Here is a 13623-nt window from a genome sequence, read left to right on the forward strand (position 1 = left end):
GAGAGACAGCAGGCGAGGGCCCCCCCAGCTGTATCCAAGGAGGAGATGCCAGGAGAAGATGTGAAGACTTCCAGGAGAAAGAGAGAGAGCCATGAGGGACCTCTGCATTTATTTAGTTCACAAAAGAAGTACTTTTTGTACAAGACAAAAACAGGACAGACAAGGACAGACATGTTATAAATACAATGGAAATGGAGAACATTCTCAAAAATGTGCCACACATAAGGATCACAGAAAGAAAATGGGTAGAACAGAAAGAGTTTGCAATTATTGTGGAAGAGCAAAAATGTATAGGGTAGACTGAAAACAGTAAAGATAAGGTGGTATTTATGAGTGCCAAAAGAACAGAAGAATTTGTACCCATAGTCATCCAGTCAGTCGAAGGGGCATTCAACTGTGAAATTACAATTGGTAACAGGTGAACTGCTCCTTGGGAAAAAATGGCCAAGAAACTAGGAGTGCTGAAAATACAGTCAGGTCCATAAATATTTGGACATACGACACAATTTTCAGCATTTCGGCTCTATACACCACAATGGATTTGAAATGAAACAATCAAGATGTGCTTTAAGTGCACACTTTCTGCTTTAATTTGAGGGTATTCACATCCACATCAGGTGAACGGTGTAGGAATTACAACACATTTTATATGTGCCCTCCACCTTTGTAAGGGACAGTCATTGTCCATCCGCACCGTGAAGCGCCGTCCAATGACTTCTGAAGCATTCGGCTGAATATGAGCAGATAATATTGCCCGAAACTTCAGAATTCATCCTGCTGCTTTTGTCAGCAGTCACATCATCAATAGATATATGAGAACCAGTTCCATTGGCAGCCATACATGCCCACGCCATCACACTACCACCACCATGCTTCACTGATGAGGTGGTATGCTTTGGATCTTGAGCAGTTCCTTCCCTTCTCCATACTCTTCTCTTCCCATCATTCTGATACTAGTTGATCTTTGTCTCATCTGTCCATAGGATGTTCCAGATGTTGTTTCCTCACCACCACACTTGTTTTCCGTGGTCTTCTGGGTCTTTTGGTGTTGCTGAGCTCACCAGTGCATTCTTTCTTTTTAAGAATGTACCAAACAGTTGATTTGGCCACACCTAATGTTTTTGCTCTCTCTCTGATGGGTTTGTTTTGGTTTTTCATCCTAATGATGGCTTGCTTCACTGATAGTGACAGCTCTTTGGACTTAATATTGAGAGTTGACATCAGAGAATAACACACACCTGGCCATGGAACAGCTGAGCAGCCAATTGTCCAATTACTTTTGGTCCCTTGTGTGTTGTAATTCCTACACCGTTCACCTGATTTGGATGTAAATACCCTTGTTTTCATTTCAAATCCATTGTGGTGGTGTACAGAGCCGAAATGCTGAAAATTGTGTCAATGTCCAAATATTTATGGACCTGACTGTAGCTGAAAATGTTTAAGCAGTTACAGACATTAAATACACACTCCAGCAACGATACTAAAATGTGTTCAAGGGAGTGGGAAAGTTGAACACTAAGCAGATTAGCCTATGCATTGACCCAAAGTTGAAACCTGCAGCCCAGCTACTCAAACGCATACCAAACAACCTCCGGGAGACAACAACAATACATTTGCACTCCAAATTATTCAACCCAGGTCATAACAGCAAAAGGGTGCTCTACTAAGTACTAAAGATGCTTGTCAAGAAGGGGTTGAATAATCTGAGACTGCAGTGGTGATTAAATGTGGCGTATTGTGCTGAATTTGGACACCACCTTGTTTGAGTTGTTCATTGAACACAGCTGAAAGTTTGTACATTTTGCCAATAAACCTAATTTGCAATGAGGGTTGAATAATTTTAAGTCCAACTGTAAAACAACTGATGGAGGTGCTTAAAACAAGCGCACCTCTACAGTGACGTCATGTCACACACAGTTTTCAGTGAACTGATTATCTGTGGGTTGGGTTTTTGTATCTTACTATGAAATGTTTGTTTTGGGATTCTTTGTCAGTCTTTAACTAGACTAAATGAACAAGAAGAGCTCTACTGTTTCTGTTTTCACTAAAAACAAAATATGTAGCATAAGACAGTACCTCTGTGAACAGAGGTAGTCTCAGTGAAGCCTTGGCTCTGGTGTCTGCTTGTGAGAGTTTATGTCCATATGTGTACGGTAGGAAGTTTGATCTAGACACCACCATAAGCCACTGGGTGTTATATGCATCAGTAACTGATGCAAACCATGTGCATGCGATGTGTCCTCAGACAGCAGCCATGTAACTTCAGACTGGCACACGTACCTGGAAACAGAACAGACTCACTACCATGGCTGTTGGAGGAAACAGCACAAAAGAAGGTATACAAAGCAAGGCAAATCAAGGTAAGACAAGTTTATTTGTAAAGTACATTTCACCAACAACGCAATTGAAAGTGCTTTACATGAAAACTTTCAAAGTGTTAAAGGGTCATTTAAATACAATAAAATGCAGAAAATAAAATGAAATTAAATAGATTTTACAATTGATATCAATCAATCAGTCAGTCAGTGATAATAGCAATATGGTGATGTCATTTGTTTAATACTTGGTTTTTTAATACTTTGGTTTATGACAAAATAACCTGCAGAACTGATGACCTCCTCATCAGCCTGAGCTGGACTTTGTGTTTAGTTATAACGAGCAAATGTTGCATGCTAACACACCACATTAAGATGATGAACATGGTAAGCATCAGCATGTTAGCTCCTTGTGGACATTAGATTTAGTAGGTCACTTTTAGTGCACACACATTGTTTGTGATTATGTTATTTGTATTAATGCTCTGGATTTTCTGTGTGCAACCTATTTCAGCCCCATTTAAACTGACAATTGTTACAATTTATACACACACACACACACACACACACACACACACATACACACATATATATATATATATATATATATACACATATATATTTACTCTGCTTTGAACTGTTTTCATTGAAACTAATCTCTGCTGAATAAATTGTCCCAAAGAAAACTGTGATTCACTGCTGTACAGGTCACCATGAGTCTCAGATGGAGCTGGTTGTGTAATGGCCCACGTGTGGTTTCTTGCTGTGTCCCACTTAACTGTTGTTGAGTCCACCCTACTTAAGAGACCATGTTTTTCAGGGTCTGTGTGGGGCCAATAGGCTCAGCGTTTAGGACTGCGGGGTGTATGACTGGACCTGTTTCTTGTTTCATGAAATGATGGGCCAAACTGAATTAACATGTCCAATATGGGATATTAATAAACAGTGTCAAAAGTACTGCTCAAACTTTACCACAACTTTTCATAACTTTAAATATGAGAGGAACATCAGGGTTCAGCAGGTTAATGACAGCACTATAGCCCAGAGTCTCTTCCATTGAATAAGCACAGAGGGAGCCCTCAAAAGAATTCAATTAGTCTGGATTCATTAATCTCTCTTGACAGACTCTTCATGCAGAATAAAGACTCCGTTTGATTCCAGTTAGGACAAACACATCTTGACAGTTAAATACTGTCAAATTGTTACTGGGTGGAGGAGGTGTTATAAGAACCCTAAGCAGAAATTCAACAGAATCTTTTACAGGAAGACCCGAGCAGGGCTGTGGAGCATACAATCTATGTAGAGCTGCAGTTGGGTGATGTTATCTCTCTCTCTATTAGCAACAGTTTCACATTAGACAGAGTCATTTGATTATGTGTTCATTTGACATCATAAAATCACAGGCTTAAAACCTTTGTTATCATCGGCAACACTTTAAAATCATATACTCGAGTAATGTTTAACCAATGCATGACTCACATCCATGCATGATAATCCAGAATGTGTTATGAATGTCTGCGGCTCACCATTAACTAACGATCAAGTCTCCACAACTTTAGGTGATAAGTTCACACTTAATAAAACATTAGTTAAAGAATGTTAATTTACAGTTAGCTCATTCATTAATGGATATGCGACCAAATCAGATGGATTCCTCCCACATAAAAGTTTACGTCTGACCACACGTTTGCTCAGCCTCTTTACAGATTATATTTGTGTGGAGAGCAAAGTGTAGCACGGTACAGAAAGATGCACTAAAACCACAATCATCTAGTAATTGACAAATAATGATTTTGGCTTTAACCCCCTACCATGCTATACTCGACTTCTTTCGAAAACATAAATGTATCAAAAATACCATTTGGTCGTGGAACAACATGTAGATGCTCTTGGAGTGGCCGAGTAAAGGCATGATCCTGAAATAAACTTTCTGTAACTGAAATGTGAACTAATCACATGAAGATATAGTGACTTGCTCATTAGTTAATGGAGAGCAAAAGGAAGTCATGACACATCCTGCATTAATTCATGCACTACACTGTTGTGAGCCATCCATCAGTTAAGATTTGTACCCTTATTATAAAGTATTACCTCAGACTTTTACATTTACATTTTTGATACTTTAGCTTTGCCTGTCCAATGAGTTTCATAATGTAACAAAAATTAGTGTAAAAATATGATGTGTAAATTGCATCACCTACCGCATGTGTAAAAGACTGTATTGCCAACTGGGCTAAGGAAGTACTAAATACTAAGTATACTATACTAAACTCTGCCCAGTTGGCCACTTTGCACTGAAACACACAGAAAACCTGGTGCAGGATAGATTTTCAAGCACAGAAAACTGGTTGGTTTTTGAGTCTCTCTCTACACTGTATAACAGAGGGCATATCTAAATATCACTTTTGTGCATAAACCTTAACCATAGAGTTAAGGATTTGTATTTACTGAAGGCACAGACATATTATGTTGCCCTGCCGATAGGAGGTCTGGGAAAATAAGTAGATAAGTATATCCTTTATTACATCTAAAGAGAGTTAGACACACCTGGACCAGGAAGGTCCAACAGCTGGGTCATCAATTTCCTGGCAAAAACTACCAAGAGGAGAAAGGAACATTGCAAACAAATCTATGACGGGGTGATTGAAAAGAGCCAATCAGAAGACAGATACAAGACAAGTTTCCAAGGCACTAAATATATTAGGGTGCAGAGTTCTTAGTGTGTTGAATTGTTTGTGGTAAGTGCTTACTCCTTGTGATTTGAAGACTATAGTTGGTTCCAACAGCCAGCTCTACTGAGTTTCCCTTAGGTCACTCGGAGACTGTTTGTGCACTTTGAGAGTTAATTATCTACTAGATGACACATAAGGGTTGACATCAGAATGTTTTGCTTAGTTATGCTCTGTTTTTTTACAGTATAAACATGAGTACGCATGGATACTTGGTGGGTTTCTATATTTTCAAGCTAACATACACAAAAAAGCAGCAGTGGTGACAGGCTCTATTAGTTGTTCCTCATTACTTTCTATCACATCAGTTGCTGACTTTATTTCTCATCCAGACATACTTCCCCCACTCCTCATTTGATTAATGGTATCTTGTAGACATATGCCTGCATTTGAAATAATTAGAATCAAATGACAAGTCGGGCACTTCTAACCTTAAATGACTATTTGACTGCACTGTAAGCCTTGATCTGTGTGGCAAAAACTTCATGGAAGTCTCCAGTGTTTAGCCTGCTGCTCTTCCCTGCTGGAGGCCATGTGATGGTATGAACGCGAGCTGCAGCTGCACAGCAGAGAAGATTCTGTTTGCCTTGTTCCCCACAGACAGGACACTTTTCTGTCCTAGATACATTCCTCTGTTTCAGATGCTATGTTTATTTGGGATTTTGTCACGGCTCTGCTTGGGTGGTTAAGAAGCCTGCAGAACTAAATGTGTGAAAAGTGAGGAGAGCATTTCTAGAGATGGATGCTGAAGAGCAGCCTGGCTGGCAGAGGGGGGCTGAGGGGACATGTTTTGTCAACAGAAATGGAATTTTACAAGGCCTGACTCTCAAGGAGGCCAATACTGTGCCCTGATCCCATAATACACTCAACCCCAAAGAGAGAGATAACTGGGGCCAGTCAAATTCCAAAACATTATGGAACATCCTCACTTTTCCAGTGAATAGGCATCATATAGCGACAGGTTCTGCCACCCACCTGCTCTGACATGCTGTTCTACCTTCTCTACTGTCTGCCTGAATGTTTCTTCCAAAACCCAACAATATACCAACCATAGTTGCACGTCAGGCAGGTCAAGGCCCTGTCTCACTTTCTTAACTTATCTTGTGGCTTTCTGAGCTGACAAAGATCTCACTGAGAGTGAAACATCCATTTGAATAAATTTGTGATTGTCTAGCAGGGTCATAAGACAGGAACACCACCCAGACAATCAAAGAGGGCCCAATGCTCTGAACTGCTGTATGGTGCATAGACAAAACCCACAGTGGCCCTGTTCATACCTGGTATTAACATGTGTCTTGGTGATCTGATCACAAGTGGACAGCTCCAAGTACATCTGTTTACACCTGACATCCACTGTCACATCTCACTTTCCTGCTCTGTATGCAAATAAACATGTACATAATTTGTGGAAACATTTATATAAGAGAATTGTTTTGGTATTTAGACTTTCTTTGATTGAGAGAGGAAATAGGTGAGAACCAGAATAAAACTCAAGCCACTGTGGTAAGATCTGAGTCGTAGTGAGGCATCCACTTTAACAGGTGAGCCACCAAGTCGTCCCCAGGGGCTCCCTATTCAAAAGTCTGTGTGTGAGTGATAGATATTATTAGTGTGGCTCAAACGCAGCTCAGCTGCTGCTTATTGGGAGTCTATGTCTCACCTGCTTACACACACACACACACACACACACACACACACACACACACACACACACACACAGACATATACACATTTATACAGTGTTGCCCATAAAGTTGGAATAATTGTTCAATACCCCCAATTTAGTTAAAGCCTGAATACACAGTTTGCAAAGGTTCATTGTGGTTTAAGTTTCACTGTGATATGTTTGGAAGAGTTTGATCAATAAAGTTGAGAAGATATAAACTTTATTTATCAAGAATAAATCACACTGTCACAATCATTTCATGAGAAGAGGTAAAAAACATTTGATTCCAACTATTTATGGGCAACAGTGTATATACACACACACATATACATACATACATACATACATACACACACACACACACACACACATATATATATATTAAGAAATGCTGTAAAGCAAAAATACACAATTTGATTGTTTATTTTTATCGATTTACAAAATACAAAGTGAGCGAACAGAAGAAAAATCAAAATCAAATCATTTTTTGGTGTGTATATTGTTGTGTGTTATATTGTCAGTAATATAGCTGCTGTTATTATTTTAACCCTAACAGCCCCCCCACCACCTGTCCAACCTCCACCCAAGAGAAAGCCACCCTCCTCTGAGCTTGGTTCTGTTCGAGGTTTCTTCCTGTTAAAGGTGAGTTCTTCCTGCCACTGTGTCCTAATCTAATACCTGATGCTGCACATGTGGGGATTCTTGAATCCTTAATGTTGAATTCCTGAATCGTTGGGTCTCTCTCTAATTAAAGAGTTTGGTCTAGACCTGCTCTTTATGGAAAGCGTCTTGAGATAACGCTGTTATGAATTGGAGCTGTATAAATAAAGATTGATTGATTGAGTGATTGATTGATGGATTGAGTGATTGAATACCTCAGCGACCTATGGATGCAGAAGATGAGGATGAACCTAAATGGCATGTACCACGAGAGACAGAAGAAGTTGCTGATACCAAGAAATCCTACCAGAGGAGCTAGAAAAAATGTGGGGAGTAAAGATATTGTGCAGTTTAGGATTTGTACAGGTCAGAATGTGTACAGCAGGGGTCTACAAAGACTGTCCATTTACCTCGTTCACAGAAATAATAAAAACGCTCCGTCTCTGTTTCCGGGGTTTTAAAAACGGCGGGTTTGATAGTCGCTCTCATGACTCATCAAGTGATGCCGCTCCCTGGCCAATCAGTGGTCTGCAGTCTGGTGATGTCGCATTGTCAGCTCGACTCAGCTCGCTTGGAACCCCGGCCGAGGAGGTACTAAAATAGTACCAGGTACCAGGTACTAGGGCCGGTGGAAACGCTACCTAAAGCGTACCGAGTCGAGTCGAGTAGGGCCAAGTCGAGCCGGTGGAAACGTGGCTTAAGAAGGGCAGTGAAAATGGCATCATCAGTTGACCTGTTGGTTCTGTATGCATATTTGTGAAGGTCAAGAGTAGGTGGAAGAGCAGCTTTGATGTGCTTGAGGACCAGTCTTTCCAGGCACTTCATGATAACTGGTGTGAGAGCCACTGGCCTGTAATCGTTGAGGCAGGTCATTGCTGTCTGTTTTGGAACTGGTATTACGGTGGATGTCTTCAGGCAGGTGGGAACAGTGCACTATGATAGGGATCGATTGATGATATTGGTGGATACCTCAGCTAACCCCTCAGTGCAGTAATTACTTTGTCTACACTAAGGACTAAATCTTTAGTTTACTAAATAATTCAACTCAGAAATACTACTGTTGTGCTCAGTAAATGTTAGGGTTTGCAACATTTCTGGAGTAATCGGAATTAATGAATAATTAAAGATAATTAATAATTATATTGATTAGTGGGACTAAGTGTAAAGTCCACCTCGAATGGGGCACCACCTCAATAAACGAGGAAAAAGATCATTTACAATTTAACTGATTCAGTCTCATAAAATAATAAACTATCAATTTGGTATTATGATTAACAATTAACTTAACAATTAAAACCAAAATTACCACACTGACAGCTAGTTGAAGGATTTCAGAGGTCTTGACAGAGTAGAGGTTGGCAGTGTTCACTCTTGTACAACATTAAAGAAGACAGCATGTGGATTAAAACATTTATTAAAACATAACTAAGTCATACATACTAACAAACTAGCTGTGGGAGTGTGTGTGTGTGTGTGGTGACGGTGGAGAACAAAAGGTGAGGGACCCACATGGTGACTCCCTACAAAATGGCCACCAGACCACCTGGTGTGTGGGTCAGAGGCAGACGAAGGAAAGCTGAGTTCTGCAGTTGTTAGCTTAGCTTTGTCTCTCAGTCGAGGTCTATTATAACACACTGTATGTGTGAGTGTGTAGGATAAAGGTGCAGGTTAGGAGAGGATGGTTAGTTTCATGCAGGACTCTGTGTCTATGTGAGCAAACTAACATCAACTTAACTTTATGGCAGCACAGTAAACTACAACACATCACAATAATCAAACTCTGTGAACATTAAAGCAAATCAGAACCAATACATCAACAAGGTTAAACCATTGTTTAGCCATGGATACAGTAATGCTCTGCTATATATGCCCAGTTAGAGTTTGTTCCCAGTCCTCAAAAGGGAAGAAGAAGGTCCTTCAGTGTGCTGCTTTCTCAGCCTGTTGATGAACCAGGCTGGAAGTAGGTTGTGCTTCTTTGTCCTTGCTGTCCTGGTTGCAGGTTGGAGGAATCCGGTCACTCCTTTGTTCCTTGCTAGTTAGCAGCTCGGTGCTAACTTACTGCTGTGCTCCTGTTGCTCTGATGGTCAGCTGGCAGACTTTGGGTCATACCTACTGGTGCTGAGAAACTTAGTTCAGACGGGGCTTGTGTTGCCAGTCAGGGAAGAATGTGGTCGTGCCTATCTGCACAGCCTGGAGTCTGCTCATCCGGAAGTCCAGGATCCAGTTACAGGGGGTCGTGGTTGAGCCCCAGATCCCTGAGCTTGATAACAAACTTGGAGGACACCATGGTCAATGATCAGTTGATCTGTACACACCCAGCACACAGGCACTTGAGAGCTCTGCCAGGGATGCCATCAGATCCAGATGCCTTCCTTGGATTTGTTCTTTTGAAAGACACTGCCCTTGATATTACCAGGACATTTAAAGGTCTCCTGGGCCTCTTGTACCTCCTCAGCCGGATTTTCATAGGTGTTCAGTTCATCTGGGAAATATGCAGACATCATCTCAGCACTGATGCAGGGATAAGTTGGGGTAAAGGTAAAAACTCAAGTTAACAGGCTTGGACTGACAGCCCCTGACATTCATCTAACAATTGAAAACAAAATTTTTTTATGAGAAAAATATCATAAGAATAAGAATCAACACATAACAGTGATATATTTTGGGAAATGATGGACTGAGAGATGTAGCAAGATTGTTGTACTGGTAGAGAAACCAAGCAGAGATTCTGTATAGTCACATCACTGAATTAATCAGTCTCTTGGAAACCAAATATATATAATTTCTTTAGGAATAGCATTTTGGAAACAAAATGCAAAAGAAGAGGAGGAGGACTGGGTAATAAGCAGTGCATTTCTCCAAATTAAACATTTAAAACATGTCATTTTCTATGAAGCACTATGAAAATTGACTGTACAAAAAGTACAAAAATAGCATTTAAAGATACTTACAAATATCCATTGTTGCAATAATATAAACTTATTTATATATATTGTATATAATTGGATACACACATGCATACATACAATGGATACATACATAGATATTGATGAACTAGCAACATGAAACAATAAAGAATAACATATAGATGAAATACTATTCTTAAAAAAAGTATACTATAAACTATAAAGGGGGCACACCGAAAGTATCCAAATATTCATCACTTATACAGCAAAGCATTTATATGAACAGCAGCAACAATTATTTAATGGCTTCTATTGCAGGTTCTATAATCACTCTCCCAACAAACGTCCTTGAGATATTTTCTGAATGTTCCCAAAATACTATGAAACCTCACTTGTATGTCTTTGAATGTGTCTGATACTTTTCAATAATAATCTTTTGCCCTCTGGATAAATGCCATGACCAAAAGATTCTATGGCTATTCGAATTGATCAAATCCCCTGCACTACTGCAGATACTTCCTTCCAAAATCCCCTGATTGTTGGACATGTGTTTTACGTTTGTCCTCCTGACACCTGTTACATAAATGTGGAATGTTTGTACTAAATTCATTGAGCTTTTCTGGACTAATGTATAGTCTTATTAAACAGTTATATTGTTTATGTTAGTGGTGTGAATATGAGCTTCATTGCATGCCTTATTCCATTCTTCAGTTACTATTTCTTCTTATACATTGTCCTTCCATGCTTTGAATGGTGATTAAGTGAATTCAAGTGACCTATCCATCAACAAGTTATAAACTTCAGATACAATCTTTTTTTGATTAGAACTTTATCCAGGTGTCAACCTATCCTTAAACTTTGACCTTTTATGCAAATCATTCCAACCCTTTCCAGCCACTATCGGCCTTTATGAGTGTCATTAAAACTCTACCCATATTGTTCTCCCAAATATATATTACATTCACTCCAAGTTGTTCTCTAAGCTCCACCCAAATGAGTGATTACACCTCACTGCAACATTTCTAGTAACCAATGTAGTGTGCATGTTTCACAACAAAGTTGAGAAGTCAGCAAGTCATAAATCAGTCGCATGAACCCATGAGGGCAAAGAACTATGGAAACTATGTTGAATGAATTTCTGCATGCTAAATATTGAAAACATGTTATGCCTCTGCGCTGGTGACAGCCATTATTTCAGCTTGTCTGTACCATTCTCCTGTTCTTTGATGAACAGACAGTAGGACAGACGAACATCAAGTTTCCTATAACTTTGAGAGACGGAATGTCTTGGTGGTTTGAATCTTGGAAATCTTCCTTTTCCAAATTGGTTAGAACATACCTTTCTATTAAATCTTAGTTGATTAAATTAATTTCATTCACCTGTTGGATTGTGTATTCTCAAATGTATTCATGATGTTAGCTTGTATTGGAGAGCACTTTGAACTTCAAGAATCAAAAGAGCTATGCAAATGTTGTTGTTTCAATCATATGGCCCACATAGCTTACTATCAAAGCAATTTTATCATCAGGTTTTGTTTCTTGTTAATGAAAAACCTACACAGTTAACCTTAGTTAATGTTAATGACTGACATAGGGGAGATCACGTGTTTAAACTTTGAAACTTATGATACGTGTCTAATATTGTGAACCAGAAAGCTGATATCATGTCTAGAGTTTTGCAGCAGTTACAGCAATATTTGGCTGACTTTTTCCTTTTCATTTAATACTGTCTTAAGTTTCTTGAGCTGTGCAAACATGTGGATATTGGCAAACAGTGGCATAAGTTAAACATCATCAATCGGTATAACAGGTATTCAATGTGCTCCAATGCACATCTCCTGGCAGCACAGACTAAGGCACCACATGTGACAGAGGAGCCCAAATGTCAGCTCTAGGTAAATGTCTGTTTTATTCAAAATCAGAAAACTCTGAATGCAGAAGACTGAAATTGCTCTTAAACTTAAAACAACACTATTCGTACCCTGATTTAACATCACTTAATATCACATAGAACTTTAACCATGGATTTCCTGGTTGTGTATACATGCGGTGAATAAAATTGTAAAAGATTTTAATTCAGATTCAGTTTGTATTAAAAAAAAAAATGTGATTGTTAAAATAAAAGTATTGATTGATTATAGTTGGTGTGAAAATGCTCCTCTTCCATAAAGAGAAGGAAAATGAACAATTGAAACTTTTTCCAACTGTATTATACACTTGACATAAACTTAAACTGTCTATAAATGGTATATGTTCAGTCTTCCTGCACCAAATGTGTAGTATATGGCACCATTTCTTGCTTTTGTATTTACAGTGTTGGAGTCTAATACTGGCTATGATGATATAACGGAGTTGTTTCTGTGTTGATTGATCACTGAGGTTTTGATTACGATCACTACATCTGGAAGAAGGTTCCTGTGAAGGACACATGCATACTGATAGATTTTCATTCTCTCCACCACCACCGCTGTAAAACCAAATGATATAATATATCTTCAAATCTATGAAGTATGAAATGAAATCTATGAAAATCTATGAATCTGTCTTCTATCTATGAAATGATGTCTCCTATCGTTTGATGCTGCATGTCCTTTTGATATGTCTGGCTATGTTTGTTTTTCTTTCTATCTGCTGTCCCCAGGCCTCTCTTGCAAAAGAGATTAAGTAAATGTTGTATATATATATAAAATCAAGGAATACCTTGTGGAGGAATGGTGTACACCCCTCCAAAACAGTTCCGCAGAGTTGGCAAGGAACACTGAAGCTGTTCTGGAAGCTCATGGTGACCTGGCTCCATATCAAAACAGTTCAGGCTGGTTTCTACTTACAATTGTCACCCATCTCTATATCAATGTTTCTTCTTCCTTCAGTCAAGGTGTCCTTACCATACCTGAGAAGATGCTGCACTCACTGTCCTGTATGAAAGGACTTCAACAACTTCCACGCCGATTTGTTTGCCTCACAAACTAAAACCAACCTGCTACGCTGCTTTGGTTCCATATGTATAGTGTATGTTTTTGTGACTGATTGTGCTTTGCTCTGTTTGATTCTGTGTAAGTAAAGACTGGTGGAGGCTGACCAGCAGATAGTGTAAGAGCTGGACGGTTGTTGGGTCATCCCTACGCAAGAACATGAGGTCAGTGAGGCTGGAAATGAGACAGACAACACAGCACACTCTAGAAGTGACCTAATGATCTTTCTTTGATCCTGTGATGTTGACTGGCTGTTCAGCAATGTCATTGTTCTATAACTGTTCCTTCATATGTAGTTTTTTTTCTTTCCACAGGTTTTACATATATACATAGACACTTCATTCATTCCCAAGGGGAAATCAGGTATCTAGTAGC

This window comes from Pempheris klunzingeri, chromosome 8, assembly GCF_042242105.1.
Source record: "Pempheris klunzingeri isolate RE-2024b chromosome 8, fPemKlu1.hap1, whole genome shotgun sequence".
Classification (NCBI taxonomy): Eukaryota; Metazoa; Chordata; class Actinopteri; order Acropomatiformes; family Pempheridae; genus Pempheris; species Pempheris klunzingeri.